Genomic DNA, 21931 nt, shown 5'->3' with positions numbered 1-21931 from the left:
AATAAAACACACGATGTGCGATTACATATTAGGTGATAACAGAAATTAATTCATATTGAAGAATGTGTCTGCTCTGGTTTTGCCCCAGGCAAGACCACACATGTCTCTTCATTGTCATTAGTGCACCTTAATACAACAATTTAAAAATTAATTTTGAAAACATTTTTTTGTCCACTTCAAAGGAACAAAGATTTCACAGAAGGGTTTAAATTGAATTGAGACATGAAGTATTTGGTTAACAGGGCACTTAAACTTTATTAGAGGTTAGTGCATCACTTTTACTGCTGTTGCAGTGTTAATCTCAGGCTTCTTTTCAGGAGCTGCTCTGAAGTCATTACTCTCTGAAGACACTTAAAAATTCAGGATGTGAGCAGAAGGAGAGTGGGGGGTAATTTCTGACAGGACAAGCAAAGAAATGTTATGGGGTCCAAGCCCTGAGGGCAGAGGGGCCATTGCCACCACCCAGCCACTCTTGGCACAGGGCACTGAGAGCCCTGGGGCAGCACCACAGAGCCCAGCAACAAACCCGGACGTGGCTTTAAAATAAAAAAGGCATTTTTGAAAGTGTTCATGCTGTGGAAGGTGTACAGGGTTGAGGCACTGGGGCTCCTGGTTGGATGAGCTTTTTGCCACTTCTCCTCCTGCACAATCACCACAGGTGTAACACAGAGAAGAGGGCAGAAACATAGGAAATTCCACACAACTGGCTGAGAAAAATGTCCAGCGAGATGTAAAAATCCACCCTGGGCCAGGCAGCATTTTGGCAGTTCAGCCTTCCTGTGCACTGGGGCCGCCAGTCCATCTCCACCGCAAGCCCTGAGCGGTCCCACGCCTCGCTCTGTACATCGAGTGGTTTACTTTAGTTTATTTTTAATTCTGTTTCCATGAGGTTTGACACAAACACAAAGGTGATCAACTGTAAACACGAAGTGTTGCACGGCCCTGTGAAAACCAAGGGACCGCAGCTTTTATTTGCAGGCTCTGTGTAAGGCAGCCCAGGAGCCTTGTGCACCCCACCTCACTCCAGCTGAGCCAAACTGGGCTGCTCGTGACATCTAAGCAGTTTTCTCTTGTGGGGAGGGAGTACAATGTTCAACATTTCTCATTATGTCTTTTTTTGGCTGTTTTCTTTATCTAGTTTATCTATTTTCCCTGCCTATGCTTCTACATAAGCTTTCCAAGGCCCTGGACACCTCTGTACATACCAGGTACAATGCCTGCAACTCTTGAAAGTGCTTAAACTTGAGAAATTTATTCTCAATTTGAGATCCCATTTAAATCAAGACAATTTTTAGACCAAGAAGTCTTTCTTTTTGAATTTGCAATATATAAAAGTCCTATCAGTGAACCACTTGGGCCCAGTAGAAATGCACAAGCCAAAAAGCTACAGCTCTGAAGGTGCTTTTTCTCCTGTGCTATTTGTTCTTCATTACAGCAATGCAAAACACTGGAAATAAAAATGAATAAGACAAATTAGAGTCTGGTTAGCAAGGGAGATATAAACTAATACCAGTCACTGTTGTACTTCTGTATGCTGCTTAATGAATCAATGCTGGCAGGAAAAAAGATTGCTGGTGCCTGAGGCACTTAATAACAGTGTGTAACATAACATGCATTTCCCTTCAGGTGTCACTCTAAAAAGTTGGTATGGACAATTTCTGTTTCTAAAGTAATGAGAGCAGAGGGTGATGCTGTCAAGATGAGGAATTTTGGCAGCATTGTGTGAAGCTGCACACAGGCAGGCAGTTTGTCACGCACCTGGGCAGGAGGGTCACCCCAAGGCTGAGGGCAGGAGTGTCCTCCCCACCCTGGGCACCACCAGAGACCTGGCACTGCCACCCCCTCCAGGGATGCCGGACAGGTTAAAAATGAGCATGGGAGCTGCTCATGTGAGAGGTACTGAAAGCCTGCAAGCATCAACTGCTCCCCTCAGAGCCCACAGAGCTGGAAACAAAGAGGACGACCATTAATATAATGCAGAGCATGGAACAGCTTCATTCAGCAGAGATCTTGCAGGTGTTGCAATGCACAACTCACAGCTATTAGCATTAACCTGAAAAATACCATTTGGCTCCACCTTCATCACATCTCACATATTCCTCCCACCTTGGGCCGTTGGACTTTCCTTTGGCCTCCACCTTGCAGCTTCTCCTGTACAGGTTTACCTGTGGAAGGAGCCATCATTCCTGCTCATCTGTGGCTGCCTCCTGTAAGCCCAGGCCTGCTCTCCAAAGCATCCTCATTGGTATGAACAGTGTGTAACCAGGAGTGAAAAACTTTAGGATTTATTTTAGTGAAGTATGTAAGGCTTGAACTGTATTATCTCATCTGGCAATTAATACTGTGAAGAGATCCTGCGCAGTGTAACAACAGCTGTAAAATTGCTTCAGCTACATGGGATGCAGAGAGAAGAAATTACACTATATGATCATTATTATTATTTTTGAGTTTTTTGACATTTGCTTCTGCTAAATTTTGTAACATCCTTCATGAATTTATTTCCTTTCAAAATGACTTCTTGGCAGAAAAAATTGTATTAAAACTCTAAAAGGGACGTCTCGTCATTTCAGAATGAGTCAAGGTCAGCTAGTTCCTTTTTTAGGTACAAAACCCCACACTGCTCCCTGTCAGCTGGGGAGAAGCTGCCTGCATTCTTCTGTCTGCCACATTCCATGTCTGGGCAATGAGGGAAAACAAACGAGACAATGGTACCAGAAATACCAGCTGACCTGGTGTTGCAGGGGATCAGGTTTAAAGACTAATTTCTTAGGAGTTGCAGTGAGACAATCTTAATCATATTGGGATGGCAAAGGAGCATTGCCCTGACACAAATCTCCAGTGCTCTTTCAAATATCCATGGTGACAGCAACTGCAGCCACTGGTTTGTGTCCTTTGACTATAAGCCAGTTTATACAATTAATAATGCATCCCTGCCCAATCAACAGAACGATCCGTCCTTGCCCCAGGTGCTAATCATGTGTCAAGACAATTAATTGCAGAGATGTACTATGTGAGGAAGGCTGCCCTTAATGTAAAATGTGGCAATTCTTCTGAAGGGCCCAAGGCAACGATCATCTCAATATCCCTCCTTACAGTAACGCTGCCCTTTCTGAATGAGAGAGGAGAACTTAGTCAACATGAGACCTAAAAACAAACCTGCCTCTGGGTCCGAGCCCACGAGATCCGGGGCACCCTGCCACCTCCCGCTGAGCAGGATCACGCTCGTCAGCAAAGGTTACAATTTTCCACTTACATTGGATCAAAAGTCCCTGAACAGCTGAATTTAAATGCTGATCACCACAAAGGATTTTTAAGAAGTTGGGTTTTTTCCTCCCACCAACTTTCCTAGTTCACAGGAAGCATTTCCCTCAGAGAAGCCTGGTCTGGCACCAGGGAAGGCTTGCCATTGATTTTCACAGAAATATGATCAGATCTCCCAGTATTCACCATCCCATTAGATTCACCATCTAATTGGATGCAGATAAGAGGAGTCAGCCAGGAGCCTGAGGACACAGGTTTGGGCATGGAAATGAGTCAATATGTCAAGGTATTCTTTGTTTCATTTGGCCGACTCTTCCTCTTCTTTCTCCAAGGGAAACGGGAAAATCAAACGAGTCTGTGCAAGGAGGACCAAGTCCTCTCCAGTGACTCCCTCCTTGCTTCAGCCTCTTGACATCTGCTCTGGCACTGCTCCACACTGTCACCTGTCCAGGGACAGCCTTCTCAGGAGAGGGGGACAGCTCATATGGTGATGATTAGACAAGGAGCAACAAGAACCTCTTTGCCCCATCTGCAGCCTGGTTGTTGTCAGGGTCCTTCCTTCTGGGTGAGAAGCAGTTCTTCAGCAAGAACCATGGCACAGTGTTGGTGACTGGGAGTCACAATCTCCCCATTGCCTCACCTTGTCTTTTGATTTTTCACTTTGACTCATTGCTGCCAGTCATCCCTGTCATCAATAATAAGGGGTGCTGGGACACATTTTACAAATGCGTGTGCTTAATCATCTTGATATCTGAGAGGAGCTATGTAGATAACAAGAACTTTTATCTCCTTTTCACAGTGGCTGAAACTTTTATCTCCTTCTCACCTCCAGGGCTGCACAGGATGATTGCAGCCACACAAGGTTCCAGCAGCAGTGTGCACCCCCTTGTGCAAAAAAAAAGAGCCCTTCCAGTCTTCACCAGGTGGATTAAACCTCATGCACCGCTTCGGGATCTGGTGAGTGCCACCAAGTCTGTTATTGTAGACTCAAGATAACCTTCCCCCACTTTGATGTAGCTCTCCTCAGCTCATCCTTACCAGGAAAGGACACAGCCAGCCTTCCTGGCTAATTTGGTACCATTGTCATTGCAAGTCCACTCTGCCTGGAACGTGTGGCTCTCCTCATCCTCCTGTGAAAGGCCACCCGTCCCCTCATCACCAGTTTCTTTCATGTACAAATTGTACTTATAACAGGAGAGCCAAGCAGAATTCCCCTGAGAGTCTGAAATGACATTTCTCAGGATTTGACAATAAAACACGACTTGTGCTCTGCCTCTCATCTGTTCACCCTTTCAGTTAAGCTTTCACCCTGTGCATTAGAGAAATGAGTCATCTTCACCATCTCTCACGTATTCGCATTCACAGTACCTTGCCTAAATCTTCACTTTTTCACTATCACCTGAAATATATGCTCTTTAATATCGAATATTACTTTATGGGGAAAAACCACTAAAAATAAATTACAGTTATAACGAGAAGCTTCCAAATACTCTAATCCTAAAATGCACTCCTATAATAGCACAAGGGAATCTCCATGCTCAGTATTAAAAGGATTATTTTTCAGTGCATCCCCAGTTTCCCAGATACACACAGCTCTTCATTTGCACCTGAAAATTACTCCATAGATTAACAGAGAGACAAAACTCAATCAAGCATGTCTGTCATTGCGATTATGGCCTGGCTGTAAAGCAATTTCACAGAATGGGAGAGGACCGTGATATACCTACTACAGCTTAAAAGCCTTCTTCATTGCACCAGATTTACATAACTTTATTCAGTGTTGTAGATTAAAGGTTCAGAAAAAATTCGTATTTGCCCATAGGGATGGGAAATGAGCAAAGCAATGACACGGAGGTAGTTTATCTTTTGAATTGGGTTTTGCACCTGCAGAATTCCCTTCTTGCTTTTTGCCAACACCTTGTGGCTTGCATGGACCCAATAACGGTATGGGACTATTTGTAGATTTGACTTTTCTATCTAATAAAAAATAATAGTAAGTTCTGAAGATTGAATTAGAGACCTCCGTGCATTTTGGTTTTGATTCAGACTGTGGAGTGTGGTGGGGAAAATGCAGCCCTTAACGCTACACCAAGAAAATACACCAAGATCCTTGTGGTCTCTGCTTGAAGATCTTCCAGAGTTGCTACAGCACGCCTTCAAAAAACCTACCCCAATGGCAATTTTAGAGCCATGTCTATCAATTCACATTGCCATGTACAGCCATTTGCAAATTCTGACTTGCTCTCAAATCCTAAACCTGACTTAAAATTTCTTCATGCAGTTTCTGACAGTTTGAGTAGGAATTGTGGACTTTTGAAATGAAAGCTGAAATTCTCACTTTTGCAAAACCACTCTGTGATATGAGAGTTGACATGTCAAAAATCCTGGCTCCGGAATGAGCATTCTTGCTTGTTTTACTGGGAAATGAGCAGGTCTTCAAAAGCTCCTGCTGGGCCCCTGCACCTCCAGGAAACAAAACTCTGCAGCAGCCACAAGAACCTGCCCCAGTTCTGCAGAGCTGCTGGGTTCAGGTCGCTCTGGCCCAGGCAGAGCATGGTTGGGTGATGCTGCACCATGCTCCTGAAAGAAAATGGGCACAAATCATAAAATCATAGAACCATTTAGGTTGGAAAGGACCCAAAGATCATTTGGTCCAACCATTAACCCACACTGCCAAGTCCATCACCAAACCACATCCCTAAGTTACAACAGAAGTCTCTCCACCCTGGGAAATTGAATAATCTTCGAAAACTCAAAATATCCAGTCCTGATTTGATCAAATCAATGCAACCAAAGGTAGTGTGGAGACTTTTGAAAAGCTGATCATATTTTCTAAGGAATGGCTGAATCATGCCATTTTCAGAGAGAAAACCACATTGATTCTTGGTAGTATGCAACTTGTTCCCATAGGGGTAAGGGAAAAACCCAGGGCCAGCCAGGGCTGCCTCTCCATAGTAGTTGGTCAGGGGTGCTGATTTTTGTTCTTTGTTATGAAAACTCTCTTTTGTCTTCTTCAATAGAAGATAGAAATTTGATGCCATTTCGTCTTTTTCCCTAGATCCTGATTCTTCAAGACTAAAGCTGAGCTCCCTGGAATGACACAGGAGCTGAAGCAGATACCTGAGCACTTGGCTGAATCAGTCCCTCTTGAAGTAGAAGGAGGAAGATATTCAGGCTTTCTAATCCAGTAGCACAGCAGGGAAACTGCTTGTCTCTGCGTGATTGTGTAATTGCTTTTCAAAGAGAAGTGAGTTTCTCTATCCACACTGCACTAACAAATCTCAGAAGTCACTTTGGTCTTCTAGCCTAACTTTCAACATTATTTGTTATGGATAAAACGAAAGACACTTCTATTTCCATAGCTGACAAGCTTTGCCTCAGGGCATGCATTTATTTTCCATGCTGTTGATCTCTTCCTCCCTGTATCAGGCTAATTCATCAGATTAATAAAGGACGATTTAGCTTCCTGCAGGGTGTTATTGATCTCTCGGGGAACGTAGCAGTTGTTTGCTACGCCACCTTTCCCCTGAGCAAAGGGGATGATTTTTAAATATTTCTAACACTTGAAGGCTACAGCTGGCTCTCACCAAGCAGCAACAGAGGAGCAAAAGGCAGCAGCGAAGGGGAAATGTAAAATGTATCACCTGAATCCCTCTTTCCCTGCCTCTGTACTCATCAGTGTGTCCAGATCACACAAAGCAGGCAGGTGAGAGTGAGCACCTGACTCTAACAAGAGGCTCCAGGAAGACAAGGTACCTCTGTGTTGAGCTGGCACATATTTCATCCACCCACGCCGGGCATTATTTCAAACATGCAGCACAGTTCATAGATTATCAGGTCAGAAAGGCCCCCTCTTCCAGCCCTGTCTCAGACCCTGGTAGTTTCTGTTCCAGAAATCTTCATGTGCCATCCAACACAGAAACAAGAGTGTCTCCTTACCAGTGCTGAAATTCCTCCCTCTATCCCACCACCATCATTCCTTTACTTTCAAGATACAGTGCTGAACAAGCAGCTTTAATTCTCCATAATCTCTCAGTTGTTCTCTGGCTCCCTGCTTGTCTGGGCTGCAGTTCCTGTCCTGCAAACACAGCCTGGCTCCTGACTTCCAGGCCGCAGGGCTTGATGCTTGACCTTATTTAAAAACAAACAAACAAACAAACAAACACTCTTTATTTGTGCCAAGCTAGAAAGCCCAAATGTTCGGCCTCCGTGACTTTCTACCTCATTCTTCATATTTCTTCTCATTTTATGTCATCTGTGATTGTTTCATTTTCTCGCAAAACCACAGACAGAAGTGTTAAACTGTGACAGAGCAAGACCTGAGCCCCACCAGAGCTAGGCAGGCACAAGCTCCCTTGCTCCCCTCTTTGCAGCTCTGTTGTGAGGCTTGTAAGTCCCTTGCCTTGAAATACACTCAGTATGTACTACATTAATTTTATATAATTCTAATTCCTTAATCAACAGTTTTGAAGAATCAAATATCTCCGTAAATTACAACATTATTACCTTCAGCAGTCTAATTTGCAATCTCATTAAAAAGATATGAAGTCCTTTTCTGTAACCCTACAGTGAATGGAATAACTTGGAATAGGTCCCCATCCTTCATTAGCCATACCCTCCCATGTGCTGTTCCATCTAGGTCTGGTGTCAAGCTGGGCTGTCCTCAGCTGGTTTCCAAGCTTGCTTTCACTGCTGCCCATCTGTGATGGCCCAAGCAGCACTGACAATCATTACGACCACTTCTGAGAGCTGTGTGGCCAGCATCAGTGACCAGTGGTGGCCCGTGCCATGCTGCTCACTCAGGGTCACTGTGGGACAATCCATCCTGCAGTATGGCCACAGCTGAAACCGGCTTCCCCCAAACATGACACATTTATTGAACGTTTCTGCAAGGCTCAAGTGTCTTTTCTGCATTATCACTGGCTTTTCTGCATTAGAAAAAGATTTTTTTGCAGGGCTCAGCTGGTACCTGACAAAATAAATGCCTTTTCTTCCCTATATATTCTGGAAATTATTGAGCTCTTCTCGTATAATTTTCCTTCTTATATAAAAGGAAACCACATTTCCTCAAATATAGGAAAGTATTGGAACCAGAATTAGGCAGGAAAATATTTGAAAAGAAGGGGTCGGGGACTGGCTTCCCCCAGTGGCAGGGGCTCTCTGTGATTAGACAGGATGATTAAAGACTGGCCCCACTCCATGACACTGCCGGTGTCCGGCCATGCTCCCATCCCCATTCAGGCACATTTCTCATCATTATCCCTTGGCCCCACAGTTTCCAGTCCCACTTAATAAGGCTGTGTTTATTTATCTGATTTTTGGCATGACAGACAAAACAAAGCTATCCCAAATTTCAGTCCATAAATCCCAGTAAATAGATTGGGTGGACCTAGATTAAAAAGGAAAATAACCGCAGAGAACTTATTTTGGAAACAAAATGAAAGGCCTTAAAACTGATTTGCTGATATGTCATTTGCTTGATGTCATCATTCTATAAGTGGGTTATGATTGTTCTCATGAATGCAAAATGATATGCAAATATATCCATCACGTCCTGCTGCTTCCTGTTTTATCTGCCTTTCTTTTCCAGTCTTTTCTTTCCCTTCCCCCAGAGTCTCCCAGAAGCATTTGTCCCACTTGCATTTGTCCCACTTGCAAGGGCAGGGACAAAGGAAGTGAAAAAGGCAAAGAAAACCACACTACACCTCTTCTGACACACACATGTTTTGTGAAGGTTCATGTCCCTGTCACATGGTGTGCAGTTTCACTTCTGCCCTTGAAAAACACCTGAAAGCCTTTGCCAGTATACATGGCAATGTACCTTTCTTGACAATTTTTCTCTTAGGTTTCAGGAATTACAGAGAGTTTATAGTCAGCCATCCTCCTCCAAGAGTGACAACTTCACGGTCCCAGGTGGTTTGAGCAAGCAGGGCTGTCAGAAAGTCTTCCTAAAAACAAAGAGCAATTTGTAGCACAAAACCAGTCAATGTTCTCCCGCAGAAAGGGAAATTTGAGTGGGGTTTCTCTCTCTTACTCTACACAGTGCTACATATAATCTTTGGGATCCCCAGAACAAGGCTGTGCCCAGGGTGAATCCCAGTTCAAAAGTGATGGAGTTTGTGCCTGGATATGGCAAATCTGCACCTGGGGGTGCTGGTGAGGGCTCGGAGCTGTGTGCCAGCTGCTGTCCTGCTCTGCCCACCCAGAGGGTTCCACCACCACCACGGTGGGCGCTGGGCAGGGGCCAGGGCTGGCCATGCCCCAGGGGGTGGTTGGTGCCCGGGCTGCCTGCAGCTCCTGTGCTGGCAGCTCCTAATCAAACAGCACGGATCCATTCCTGCTCACCAGCCTGGCTGCCCTGAGCCCTTCTCCTGCCTCGGGGCTGGAATCAAAGCTGCTGCAAGACAACATAAATTGCAGCTTGAAAACGGCAGATCAGCTGTACACTTACTGCCATTAAAAGGCTTTCAATTGGTTTAGAATTGGAAAATGAAAAAAAAAAATCTACCACGAAAGACCCAGATAAAGCTGTAAACAGCTGAATGCAAATTACAGGGTGAAGCTGAACTCATCATGATGTCACTTTAGGACTCTGCAGTGCACACCCACAACACTGACCCTCAGCAAGGGACACAGGCTGACTCTGCATAGTGACCAAATTTTAAAGCACTGTCACATTGAGAAATGTGGCTTTGAAATACTGGATGTCTCTTGAATAATTTTAGCTCCATTTTTATAATGTAGAATCAAAGGATTTGAAGCCTTAAAACAAAACTGAGCTGCAGAAACTTTGGATATTCACCCAGATTTAAGATCTGTGTTGTTAGTAATTATTAATATATGAGTAACCTGCTACATGACAGTGAAGTGAATGTATACATTTTTTAATATATATAAATATATGTGTATATATAGATATATAATAGGTCTGTGAGCTACAATATCATTTTGTAAAGGAGTGACCCTGGGGTGACCCAATTTTCTGCAGTTCCTAAATTTCACTCTACACTGAGAATATTTACCTTCCAAATTCTACAAACAGTCATTGGGTAAAAATCTATCAATAATTTTGTCACAAAAGTCAGAACCCAGACTGCCGTTCATCCATGACAGCCTGAGCCCACCAGCCATGGTCCCTCCCTCCCAGCCCAGTGAACCTCCTCCTCCTGCTGCTGGGGCTGAGTGGGAGAGGGCAGCTGCTCGTGCCCAGGGGAACCCAGAGCCTGATAGCAAGAGACAGCTCCAAAAAGGGGAGGTGTGACACAGTGACACAAAGCCATCTCGGGCAGGAATGAATAATCCACTCTGGGTGTCTCCCACCTGCTACAAACAGTGGCTCATCCTGTGAGGGAGTGATGGACCAGTCCCCTTCCTCAGTCTGTCAAAGGAGGGCTGGATATTTCCCTGTGTTTTTCCCCAGTCTGCCTGGGAGATCAAAGCTTTTTGACTCTTCTGTACTTTGTGAACCCTTAAATACCTTGTTATGAGCCAGTTTAACACAGAAGACCCAAGGAAGCTAAGCCTCTGTGAATAAAATTGATTGGACCCAGAAAGGTTCAAAATATACCCAAAAATATGATTAAAACTAAATGAGGTTAGATGTTGGCATCAAAAAATTGATATATTTTACTTAACAGCAAAAAAAGGAAAGAAAGAAAGAGCGAGCTAGTTGGGCATGGGTGGGTGGGGGGACAGGGAGAGAGTGACAGGTGGAAGCATATCACCCATCCAAGGGTCCCACCAGTGTCTTGTTACTCCCCTCCATCTGGTTTTCTTGGTGGCGAGGGTCCCCTGCTGCGCTGTGCCACACCACAGAGGAGTACAGAATCCAGTGGATCAATGGGCAGGTGGGAATGCCCACGTGCCTGCCCTGGGGAGGGCAAGTTTGACACTGTCCCTTGCAGCACGGTGGATCTGTTGCCCCATCTCTGGTGTGGGGTCTGAAGACCCCTTTGGGGTGGCCTTTGATGGGCCATGCCCCCCTCTGCTGTCCTTCACATGGGTTTAGCGTTTCCTGGGGTGAAGGGCCCCACAGCTGAGCTGTGCACAGCAGAGGATGGGCTGCCTCTCACCAGAGGCTTTTTCACCACACACCCAAAACCTCCCCTCCTCCCCTGCTTTGGTGTGAGGGCCTGTGCCAGCCTGGCAGCTGATAGCCCTGGAGCTGTGGTCTCCACCCCCAAGGTGCTGAGCTTGATCCCTCTGTGAAGGAGTTCTTTTCTCCCCAGGCCTGAGTTTCCTTTCTTATCTCCACCAGGGAGCAGTTCATGGCCTCAGTCTGAGGGCCTGTTCAGGGTGTGGTGGTCTTCTCTGCAGCCTTTGTAATACAGTTTTGCTATGATAGGCATGAAGATGCCTACATGAAGGTGTTAAAGCCATACATTATGAATTCAGTCTCTGAAAAATCTTCCAGCTGAAGAACAGACCAACTCACAGGGAACACAACCAAATATCCATTGATTTGCTGTCCTACCTACCTTTCATGGAAGGCTGGGAAGAGAAGGCAGAGCAGGGAACTCACAGCAGGAGGATCATGGAAGTCTGGAACAAGATGCTGAAGTCACTGACTCTTTCTGCTGTCATGAGGAATCAGAGGAGGGAACTCTCAGCCCCTCAGCATTTCAGGTCAGTGCTGGGGACCCACACACATGGCAGCCATGAAACACAGAGAGAACAGTCCCAGTTACAGTCCCAGTTCAGCATCATGAGCTGGACACTGGTGTCACAGGGACTGAACAATTCTCATATAAAACTTTCTTCTGAAACATTAGCCATCAGCAAATATCTTTATCTGTATGAATTATGGAGTATTATTTTCTTTTTAATTGCATTGATTTACACTGAAAGCTTCAAACATCAGCCTAATAATTATCATAAACCAATTTGTCATCAGGAATACAATAAACCATTATCTGAGCCCGTGCTTACAGGGAGGTGATTCTCCTGCATCAGAGGAACTGGAAGGAAATAAGAAGTGAAACTTGAAAATGCCAGAGTGTGCACCCAGGTTGCTGCAGCTAGGGGAAAAATTATGTGAATGATTGCCAATAAATGTGATGGTAAGAAAAACCCTTCAGAGCCAGCAGTAGTGTTTATTTATGGAGAAATGCCCAGAGGGTGGCCAGGGGCTGGCAGCCATCCTCACAGGCTGCCCTGGCTGGGTCGGGGTCACCCTGCTGCCCTCACACCTTCTGCAGGGCTCTCCTGCAAGAGTGTTGAAGGGCAGCTGTGTCCCAAATGCTCCTCCCCAGAGCTGAAACCAGGGAATGGAAAGTGTGTCACCATGGTTTGTGTGGTTGCTGGTGGCAGTGCAACCTGCTGCCTTTCCGCCCTGTCACTCACTCCCTCTTCCCTTGCTCACCACCTGCGATGACATTTCTGCTCACAGAGAGAACATCAGCAAATACCTTTTGTAAGGAAACTTCACACTGCTCCAATCCCTTCTCTATTTAAAATCAGCACCAAAAAAAAGCCTGGCTAGAGGCATGGAAAATTTTAGACAAAGCAATTACAGTCTCAGCCAGCTCCGAGACACCCTGAGAAAGGGAGAGCAACATGAGAAACATTCCAGGTAGAGCTGCTGGACCAGGGCTGACTCCAGGGGGACAGGCTGGGGTTCCCCACAGCCTGGAGAGGAGGTGGAAAGAGGATGTGTGCTCTGAGCCCCCCAAATACCTGCAGGAGTGAGAAAGAGGCAGCAAAAGAGAGCTGTAACAGGGTTTGAATGTTTTGAACTCCTCTGACAGCCAGGTGCTGTAGCACACCTTATCTGTGAGAGATCTCGCAGCAGCGAGCGCTTCACAGCCCCATCCTGGAGCAGGCTCCACGCTCTGCTCTGCTGGCTGCATCACCCCAGGTTTTACTACCACTGCAAAATTTCCACTCCACCACCAGTTTCAGCAGAATGGGCTTTATTTTGCAGAGTGATCTTGAAATGTACACAGTGGTTTGTAGGGGTGGATTGAAAGCCCAGCATGACTCAGGACGGTGATCTCAGGGAACCTACCAGGGACACAGAGTGCTCAGCGTGGTGACAGGGACACCCCGAGAGTGACAGCCCCTGCCCTGGGTGCAGGGCTCAGATCTCAGATGGTGTTCCTTGTCCAGCAGGGAAACCCCTGCATTCCACAAGTCCATTGATGCCTCAGGATTTTCATTTGGTTCCCCTGATCCATGCAGCTGCCCAGGGTTGCCCAGCAGAAGGCTCAGGGACCGGGGCTGTGATGTGACGTGAGCCAGGTGGAAGCAGCAGCACAGGAACCTCTTCCATGGGGCTGGGGCTTCCTGCCTTCTCCACAACATTCATTTCAGCCTCCAGCCTTTCATATAAAGTATCATCAAATAATTTACAGGAGGTGTCAGCTGCAGGCTACAGCCAAAAGGTTTATTTAAGACACCGTGTGGATTGTTATACAAGATCCTGATGGATTATTCCTATCTGAGAATTTACAGATACTGCAGGAGCATGGCCAACAATTTGGATTAGTTGAGATTAAACTCAGACTGGGTTGGTTTTCCTCCCTTAGGAAATCTCAGCCTTAGGTCTACAGATATTTTTTGAAAGCAAGATGTAGACAAAAACAACTTTTACACTTTCCAGCAGGCACCTGAAGTACTTTCCCATCAATCACCTTTGATATACAGAGGCAGAAGTGTGAGCTACTTCATTAGGAGCCCTCACACATACCTGGGTACATTTACATATTAATCAGACAGCTGAGCTGCTAATCTTTCTATCTTATATGCTTCTGTAACCATTAGTCAGAGCCAGGTGCTGTTAAATACTCCAGGTACCACCAAGTGCTCTAAAATCAAGAGTGTGGATGACAGGGAAAGGCTCAGATTTACAGTGCTCCCATAGAGCCAAGCACTGTTAGCTCTGCCAGGGTAACATAAATACACACATCTCACACCAGGAGCTTTAATCCACTGGGAGCGCTGAGCAAGGCAAGGCATTCCCACTGCCAAGAGACTTCAGAGATTCCCACAGAAATAAAGGCTGGTTCCAGTTCTGCCTTCTGCAGGCTCTCTGCTACTGTCTGAGCAGCACTGGGCACCTGGCACAAGACCCTGGGGATAAAGGAAGACAGAGAAGCCATCTCCTCCACTCCTGGTAGCCCACAGCCCAACCCTGTTCGTCTCTCAAGGGCAGCAGCTGCCCCACATCTTACCCAGGGCTCAAGTGGGGTGGGAGAACTCAGCCTCAGTTCTTACCCTAGAACCACAGGCTTCAGACATCATCCTGTTCCAAACCCCTGCTATGGGCAGGGATGTCTTCCTTCAGGCCAGGATCCTCAGGGTCCCATCCAACTGGAACACTTCCAGGGATGGGGCAGCCACAGCTTCTCTGGGCAACCTGTGCCAGGGCCTCACCACCCTCAAAAGGAAGAAAGAATTAATCTTTCACAAAGTTCAGATGGTTTGCTGGACAAAATTTGGTCCCTGAGTAAATCAGTCACAGCAGAAGTGGTTGACACAACAAGGGATGTGTGGGAACTGCTCTGGAGTCAGCAGTTCCTGAGCTGGACTGACCCAGGACACAACAGAGGGTGCAGTCAGTGGCTCCACAGTCAAGCTGCTGCTCACTGTGATGCCTCCAGCACCAGGCTGAGGTACAGCACAGCAGCTGCTTGGTTTTCTGTTTAACCTGTTCATTTGCCATTCCAGCATCTGCAAATCCACAGCCTCAGCTTCCCATCTCCCTCCCTCCAGCACCTCTCACCCAGTTCTCCCCATGGCTTGTGTGGTACCTGGCTTTGAGCTGCTGAATTAAATTCTCTGCATCCTCCAAGAGCAGACGACATGGTGAGGTTTAACCTTTGGGTGGGAGGTTGAACCTTTGTGTGCCTGTTCCTTGGCACCACACACGTCACTGCTGCCACTGGTGAGCAGGGCACAGGGACAGCCAGTGCCCAGTGGTCACACACTGACAGCTGCAGACTACACAAAAACCACAAATACCTATAATTGCCCTTGCCAAGGAAGCGATCTGTGGTACAGCTTCCTCCTTGCAGACCCATCACAGTTTACATTTCCTGAGCTTTAGTTAAAATAAAAACAATGTATGTAGCTTTAGTGATCACACAGGCTCTGCAAAGCACCCTGATCTTCCCTGCTTTGGGCCTCTAAGGTTTTTTTACCACTTCCTCCAGATTAAAAGGATGGAAAGGTTGGCCTGGTCCTGAATAGCTTCACGCTTTTGCCATGGAACACCCCCTGGGTTACCTGCAGCTCTCAGCACCCACAGTGGCACCAGGCTGGCCCTGCTGGCACTCAGACACTCGGCTGGCAGCACACTCCCTGCTGCTGCCCTGACACCCCAGCACCTCTCCCTCGTGTCCGAGCAGCCCCTCTGACCCCCAGCAACAGCTCTGCACCACCCTGCCACCCCCAGCAGGAAGGTGCTGAAGCACAGGGATGCTTTGGGCACCATGAGCCTCTATACAATCTGTTCTGGACCCATGAGCAGGAAGTTCTGCCAGTGGATGTGGTTCTTAGAAGAGAGCCTGGATGCCTCACTGCTGCCACCAGAGCCCATCCCAGCAGCTGCTCCTGTTCCCAGGAGATGCTCCTCTTCCTCACCCCATGGGAAAGGTGGATTTTCAAAACCACCAGCAATTCGTGCTCTGTGTCTGGAGAGCCTGCACATAGCAGTGGTGCTTTACAGCCAATGGATCTCTCCTCCATTTTAAACTGCTTTTTATAATGTTTTATTGATTGGACTCATCAAAATATTTTATAGACTGAAAATATTTCCAACCTCAGCAGCCTGGACATAAAGAGGAGATGAGGGGACACAGGCTTTACAATGGAGCCCTGGCTCAGCCTTGACTCTGGCTGAATACCCACCCCTGGCCTTGCCTGACCCAGGCCAAAAGCTGGAGAAAGGAGCTGGGGTAACATCCCTGTCTGTATTTCTGCCTTCCAGACAGAGGCACAAGTACAGCAGCCCTGTCAGAGCTGAAATAAAGCCTTGGCCATGACTGACCCTGTGTAGGGGTGCTCAAGGGAGAAGGAGGGGTCACAGCCACCGCAGGCAGAGCGGGGCCACACAGCCTGGGACACTTCCAGCAGCCTGGGGGCATGGAGGTGGAAACAGGGTGAGGTCTGAAATACCACCCTGACATGTGACTGGAACCTCACATCTCACCCCATCTCCCGGTCTCATCACAAGGCAGATGGAAGCTCTAGCACTCACACAGCCCTGCCTCAGTGCTCCCCCATCACGTGCCTTGCTGGAGCATCCCTGTGAATGCCAAGAGTGACTCCACTCGGTCAGACGTGGAGGGTTCAGGCTGGCCTCTTTCCTGGGATGCAGCCCAGTAATGCCTGCTTAGTCTGGCTCAAAACAGAGGGATGTGCCCAGGGTGAGATGGGCACAGCTTGCTTTGGGTCAGGATTATTTATTCATTATCACTTATTCATCATTTTAAAATTAGTTTTATAGCTCGGGTCTGATTTCTGGCATTTGCCTCTCCTATGAGCACGTGAAACACCACAACAAATGTGATGGAGCAAAACTTCCAGCCCCTGAAACACCAAACTGCTGAAAGATGGTTGCATTTACCACATTTACACAGGGCAGAGCATCTCTGTTCCTTGCAGAGCAGCAGCAGCAAGCATTACCATAAGGAAAAGCTGGTTACACCAGATAGGAGGTGGTGATGTGGGGATTTTCATTTCACACATGAACCATGAACAAATGAATAAAAGAGACTATAGAAAGCCCAACTTTCTCATGTAGAGGTTTTACTTTTGCTGTGGTTTATGAGTTGTTTGGTTTAAGGAGTGGAAAGGACCTGTCTTAACTGAGCCGTGCTTCAGCTGCTGCTTCATTCCAACAGCATTTATTGGTATTTTCCTAGAGAAGCCCAAGGTCACATGAGCAAGACACTGGGGATTTTCCATGGGATAAGCCAAGAGCAGTCAAGACAGGCAACAGAAGGGCCTTGGTCCTGCTGTGTATAGGGAAACAATGCTTCCACCTGTATCCTACAGAGTAGATTTTGTGGCTTTTTCTTCCCCTCAAGAACAGATTGCCCCTCTCCTGCAGGAAAGCAAAGCTGAGTCCCTACTCTGATTGAGGAAACCCTAATTTCCATTTCATTTCATTGTCTCTTGGCAGCTGCAGGGAGCAGCACCCTCCTCCACCTGCCTGAACCTCAGACATGCTCCAGAGGGAAGGAAAAGGTCCAACCCTCACCTGTGGGAAGTGAACAGAGTTACTTTTAAATCATGGTTAAGTACAGTAATTTAATAGCTTCCAAATCTCCACTGCCAGCCCTCAAATTACATATAGCACATGAAATTTGCACTGGCCACTCCTGGGAAGGGCGGATGAAGCTCCTTTTCCCTTTTGATCAGAAAAGAACATACAGCCAGAAATACTGGCAAAGCCAGCTGTCCTTCAGACAGTGGATTGCACAGATAAGTCACTCCCCAAGGGTGTGCAGCACTGATCTGCCCCTGTAAGGGGCCCCGTGGGGACTGTCACACCCCCCTTCACAGAGCAGGGCTGGTATGGGACAAATCAATGCAACAGCGAACAAAACTCATCGTAACACTCACATTTTCCAGTCTGGACTGAGCTTCTTGAAACCAATGATTTCCTTTGCCACGGGTGTCTGTGTTACACTGATCCATAGGACACCACGGAGTGGTCCTCCCCTCTGGGCTGCACAAAGGCCCCCCAGGACTCAGCAGCACCCAAAGGGGCCCAAAAGGCCAAACACTGGGTGTTGTCTCCAGCAGAGCTGCCTTCTTGTCCAGCCCCTCTATTCCAGCTTTTTGACTTATTTACCTAAGTGCTGCCAAGGCTCCAGTTCCACCAAACCATGACTTCATTCAAGAGGGAAGCAGATGGTGCTCCTCTTTCCTCTCCAGCATCCACCAGCATCTACAAGTGACCCAAAGCACAGAGGGAGCAGCCCTGTGTATGTTCTTGGTGGCTGCGTGTGGCTGGAAGGGCCCTGGGGCCCTGCAGGCTCTTAGTTCAAGGCAAAACATAAAATCACAGCATGGTTTGGGCTGGAGGCACCTCGAAGATCATCCTGTTCCAAACCCCTGCTATGGGCAGGGATGTCTTCCTTCAGGCCAGGATCCTCAGGGTCCCATCCAACTGGAATGCTTCCAGGGATGGGGCAGCAACAGCTTCTCTGGGCAACCTGTTCCAGTGCCTCACCATCCTCACAGGGAAGAATTGCTTCCTAGTACCTCACCTAGAGCCACCCTCTGGCAATGTAAGGCCACTCCCCCTTGTTCTGCAGGCTCTTGTCAGAAGCCCCTCTCCAGGCAGAAGGTGCTATAGTGGAGCCTGCTCTTCTCCAGGCTGAAGAGCCCCCCCTCTCAGTGTGTCTCCATAGGGGAGAGCTCCAGGCCTCTGAGCATCTCCCTTTGGATTTCTTTTTTTCATCTGGGTGTGGGATTTGCCCTCCTCTGTCCCCTTCTGTGAAAGGGGAGTAGGAAAGGGCTGAGCTGCAGCTTCCTTGGGAAAGCCAAGCTTGAGCAGGAGGGGGAACAAATAAAGGGATTAGGAGAAGTTTAACTGTTTTTCCCTCCATGATACTTGCACTGCAAACATAAATAAGTTAAAGATGCTAATATGAGACCTCATTGCTTGCAAATACAGCATGGCTGGTGTGCAGTTCTGGGCAGAGGGCTCAGAGCTGCTGCTGCCACTGCTCCCAGACACTTCTTGCTCTTCCATGCAGGCTTTGATGACAGCTGATGTTTCTCTGTGCTTAAAATATTTTAAATGGCTAAGCCCCTCCAAATGTCTTGGCAGGGAACAAGTGTCTTGCAGATAGATCACACTGCTGTTTCTGGACTGTTCTATAAATATGCCTTTTGTCTGGAAACCACCCTCAGAGGCAGAGGCCAAACCTCTGCCCAGCACCTCACCTCTCCTTTTTGCAATTGGTCTCCTTTCTTCCCTAAGCAAAATTTCTTCTGGATTAAAAACTGTTTCTCCCCAGACACAGCTATTGAGGGAGCTGGGCGTGGGCAGGAGCCCACCCTTCCACCAGTGCCTGCTGAGTGTGAGCTGCAAGGAGGTTTAGGTGCATTTCCTGACGAGAGGGGCTCCTACTGCCGGGCTCCTTGGGGCAATTTCAGCACCTTCCCCAGTGCCAGCAAACAAAGTCCATTTCAGGGGACTACAGAACTGTCCCAGCAGTGCTGCCCATCGCTCTGGGGCCCCATCCAGGCTTAACTCACTGACCCCACCTTGCTGAAACCCTCCCTGCCAGGGGCACCAAGCACAGCCAGGGAGCATGTCCTGGAGCACCCGCAGTGGGATCACCACGGGCTCAGCCACGGGGCAGCACAAACCCCACAAGAGCAAAGTGCCAAGGTCTCACCTGGGACAGGGGGAAAGTCGTGTGTTCACTTCTTCCTTCCTCATCCAGGCTCCTGCTGCCTCCTCCCCCTGGGACACAGGGATTTTCCACCCAGCAGCACCTCCAGCAGCACAGATTTACACAGCCCAAACCCTTATTTACACTTCATTTCTGTCACTGCTCGTGCACACACACAAATCACAATGCTCTCCCCAGACATTCTTGCCAGCAAGGCTGCACAGGTTTTCCCCCTGGCATTGAAGAGTGAAGTGCTGCCAAACTAGCAGCTAGATATTAAAAATAAATAAATTGGGGGAAAACCCAGCAGCCAGCAGCTCTGACTGAAGATTAACAGGTGTTGGGATTTACAAAGAGATAGTGCTTTAACTTCAGCACCCGAGAGACTGATCACATTTATAAGACTTCATCTGCTTTGTACTTGAATTAGATGATGCACATTTAAAAACCCATCCCCAGGTGAGTTCTGGGCCTTTTTGGAGATCTGGCATCAAAGCAGCAGACAGACAGGAGTCACAGGCCAAGCAATGAAAGGTAATCACTCACTGAGTGCCATCGCTCACGCCTGGTGCTTTGAACACAGGCTGGAACAGAAATGCAAATATCTATTTTTCATCAGTGACCCAGCACAAACAACTTCAGTCTGACCACAGCAATGCAGAGTGAGCAGTTCATCACAACAAACATTTTCTCAGGTGCCTGAAGGGCTGCAGAACCCCAGAGCAAGAACAAAGCATAAAAAAAAAATTCCACTTTTTTTCTTTCCCCTTCCTGAACCATGAAGAAAGGTCACAAAACCTTTACAGACTTCTGTCACAAGCCCAGAATACAGTGGTCTTCCTCTCCAGCCAGCAGGGGCCTATGCCAAGGTGGTGGGAGTATTCACATCCAGGCTCCAGGGCATGGAAAGCAGGACAGATGTCTATGGGCTGGACAGACAGACAGACACCCACAAGATGGAGCCCAGCCTGACAAAATATGAATGTCAAATGATTCCTGGTGGGACTGATCTGCCCATCCCCACCGATTACTGTGCCCTGGGGACAGTACCCTCAAGCTGACCCACTTGAAGACTTTCTTTCACCACCTTGCAGCCATTTACCCTGGACAGACCTTAATCTTTTTCCTGCCTCCCCTGGGGTGTGTGGGAAGTGGAGCAAGGCAGAGAAGGGCCACGGAGCTGGGGAAGGGTTTGGAGCACAAGTCCAAAGAGAAGCAGCTGTGGGGCTCAGCCTGGAGAAAAGGAGTCTCAGGGGGACCTTATCCCTCTCCAGAACTGCCTGAGTGGAGGTCGTAGCCAGGTGGCAGTTGGGCTCTTCTGCCAGGTAACAAGTGACAGGATGAAAGGAAATGACCTCCAGTTGTGCCCAGGGAGGTTTAGATTGGATATTTGTGATTATTTCTCTGCCTAAAGTGTTGTCAAGCATTGAACAGCAAGCATTGTCAAGCCCAGGGCAGTGGTGGAGTCCCCATTCCTGGAGGGATTTAAAACATGTGTAGATTTGGCCCTTGGGCATGGCTTGGTGGTGGCCTTGGTAGTGCTGTCCTAATGGTTGGACTTGATGGTCTGTGCTGGTTTTGCTTGGCCTGGTTGTTGGTAGGGGGTGGCACCACAGAGGTGGCTCCTGTGAGGAGCTGCTGGAAACTTTCACCATGTCCAGCAGAGCCAATCTCTGAGGGCTCTGAAGATGGACAGGCTGCTGGCCAAGGCCGGGCCAATGAGAGAGGCTGGCAACGCCTCTGTGATGACAGATTCGGGAAAATCAAAACATGGGGGCACATGCAGGTGTTTTCTAGACAGAGAAGAGGAGGAGGTGAGAACATGTGAGGGAAACACCATGGAGACACCAAGGTCAGGGAGAAGGAGGGGCAGGAGGTGCTCCAGGCACTGGAGCTGAGATTCCTCTGCAGGGCCTGGTGATGACCACGGTGAAGCAGCTGAGCCCCTGCAGCCCAGGGGGATCCACGGGGGATGCAGAGATCCACCCACAGCCCAGGGGGATCCATGGGGGATGCAGAGATCCACCCACAGCCCATGGTAGAGGTGCCCATGCCAGAGCAGGTGGATGCCTGGAGGAGGCTGTGATCCAGTGGGAGACCTGGTGGAGAGAGAGGGCCCTGCTTCCAGGCTGGAGCAGCCTGTCCTTGGAGGACAGCACCCCGTGGAAGAGTGACCCGTGGCACAGCAGTTTTGGGAGGGCTGTCTGCCTGAGGAGGGACTCACGTTACAGCAGGTGCAGTGTGGCTGCTGCTCATGAGAGTGGACCTGTGCCAGAGGAGTTCACAGGGAACTGTCTCCCGTGGGAGGGACCCCA

General features: G+C 48.0%; 1 long non-coding RNA gene across 2 annotated transcripts; it reads right to left on the bottom strand.

Annotated features, from left to right (window-relative positions):
- Positions 1 to 230: 230 nt before the first annotated feature.
- Positions 231 to 21649, bottom strand: LOC119712865. Of its 2 annotated transcripts, none has more exons than XR_005259892.1 (3): positions 11739 to 21649; positions 7247 to 7392; positions 231 to 5841 (listed from the first exon to the last, which is right to left on the bottom strand). It is a non-coding gene; the product is annotated as an uncharacterized LOC119712865 (long non-coding RNA). The 2 variants fall into 2 exon arrangements; XR_005259893.1 differs by lacking the exon at positions 231 to 5841 and having other exon boundaries at positions 7285 to 7392; positions 11739 to 14331; positions 14476 to 21649.
- Positions 21650 to 21931: the final 282 nt, after the last annotated feature.

The sequence above is a fragment of the Motacilla alba genome, chromosome 4A, assembly GCF_015832195.1.
Source record: "Motacilla alba alba isolate MOTALB_02 chromosome 4A, Motacilla_alba_V1.0_pri, whole genome shotgun sequence".
In the NCBI taxonomy this organism is placed as follows: Eukaryota; Metazoa; Chordata; class Aves; order Passeriformes; family Motacillidae; genus Motacilla; species Motacilla alba.
Note: the sequence above shows the minus strand (reverse complement) of the source record. Positions and strands in the feature narration are given on the sequence as shown.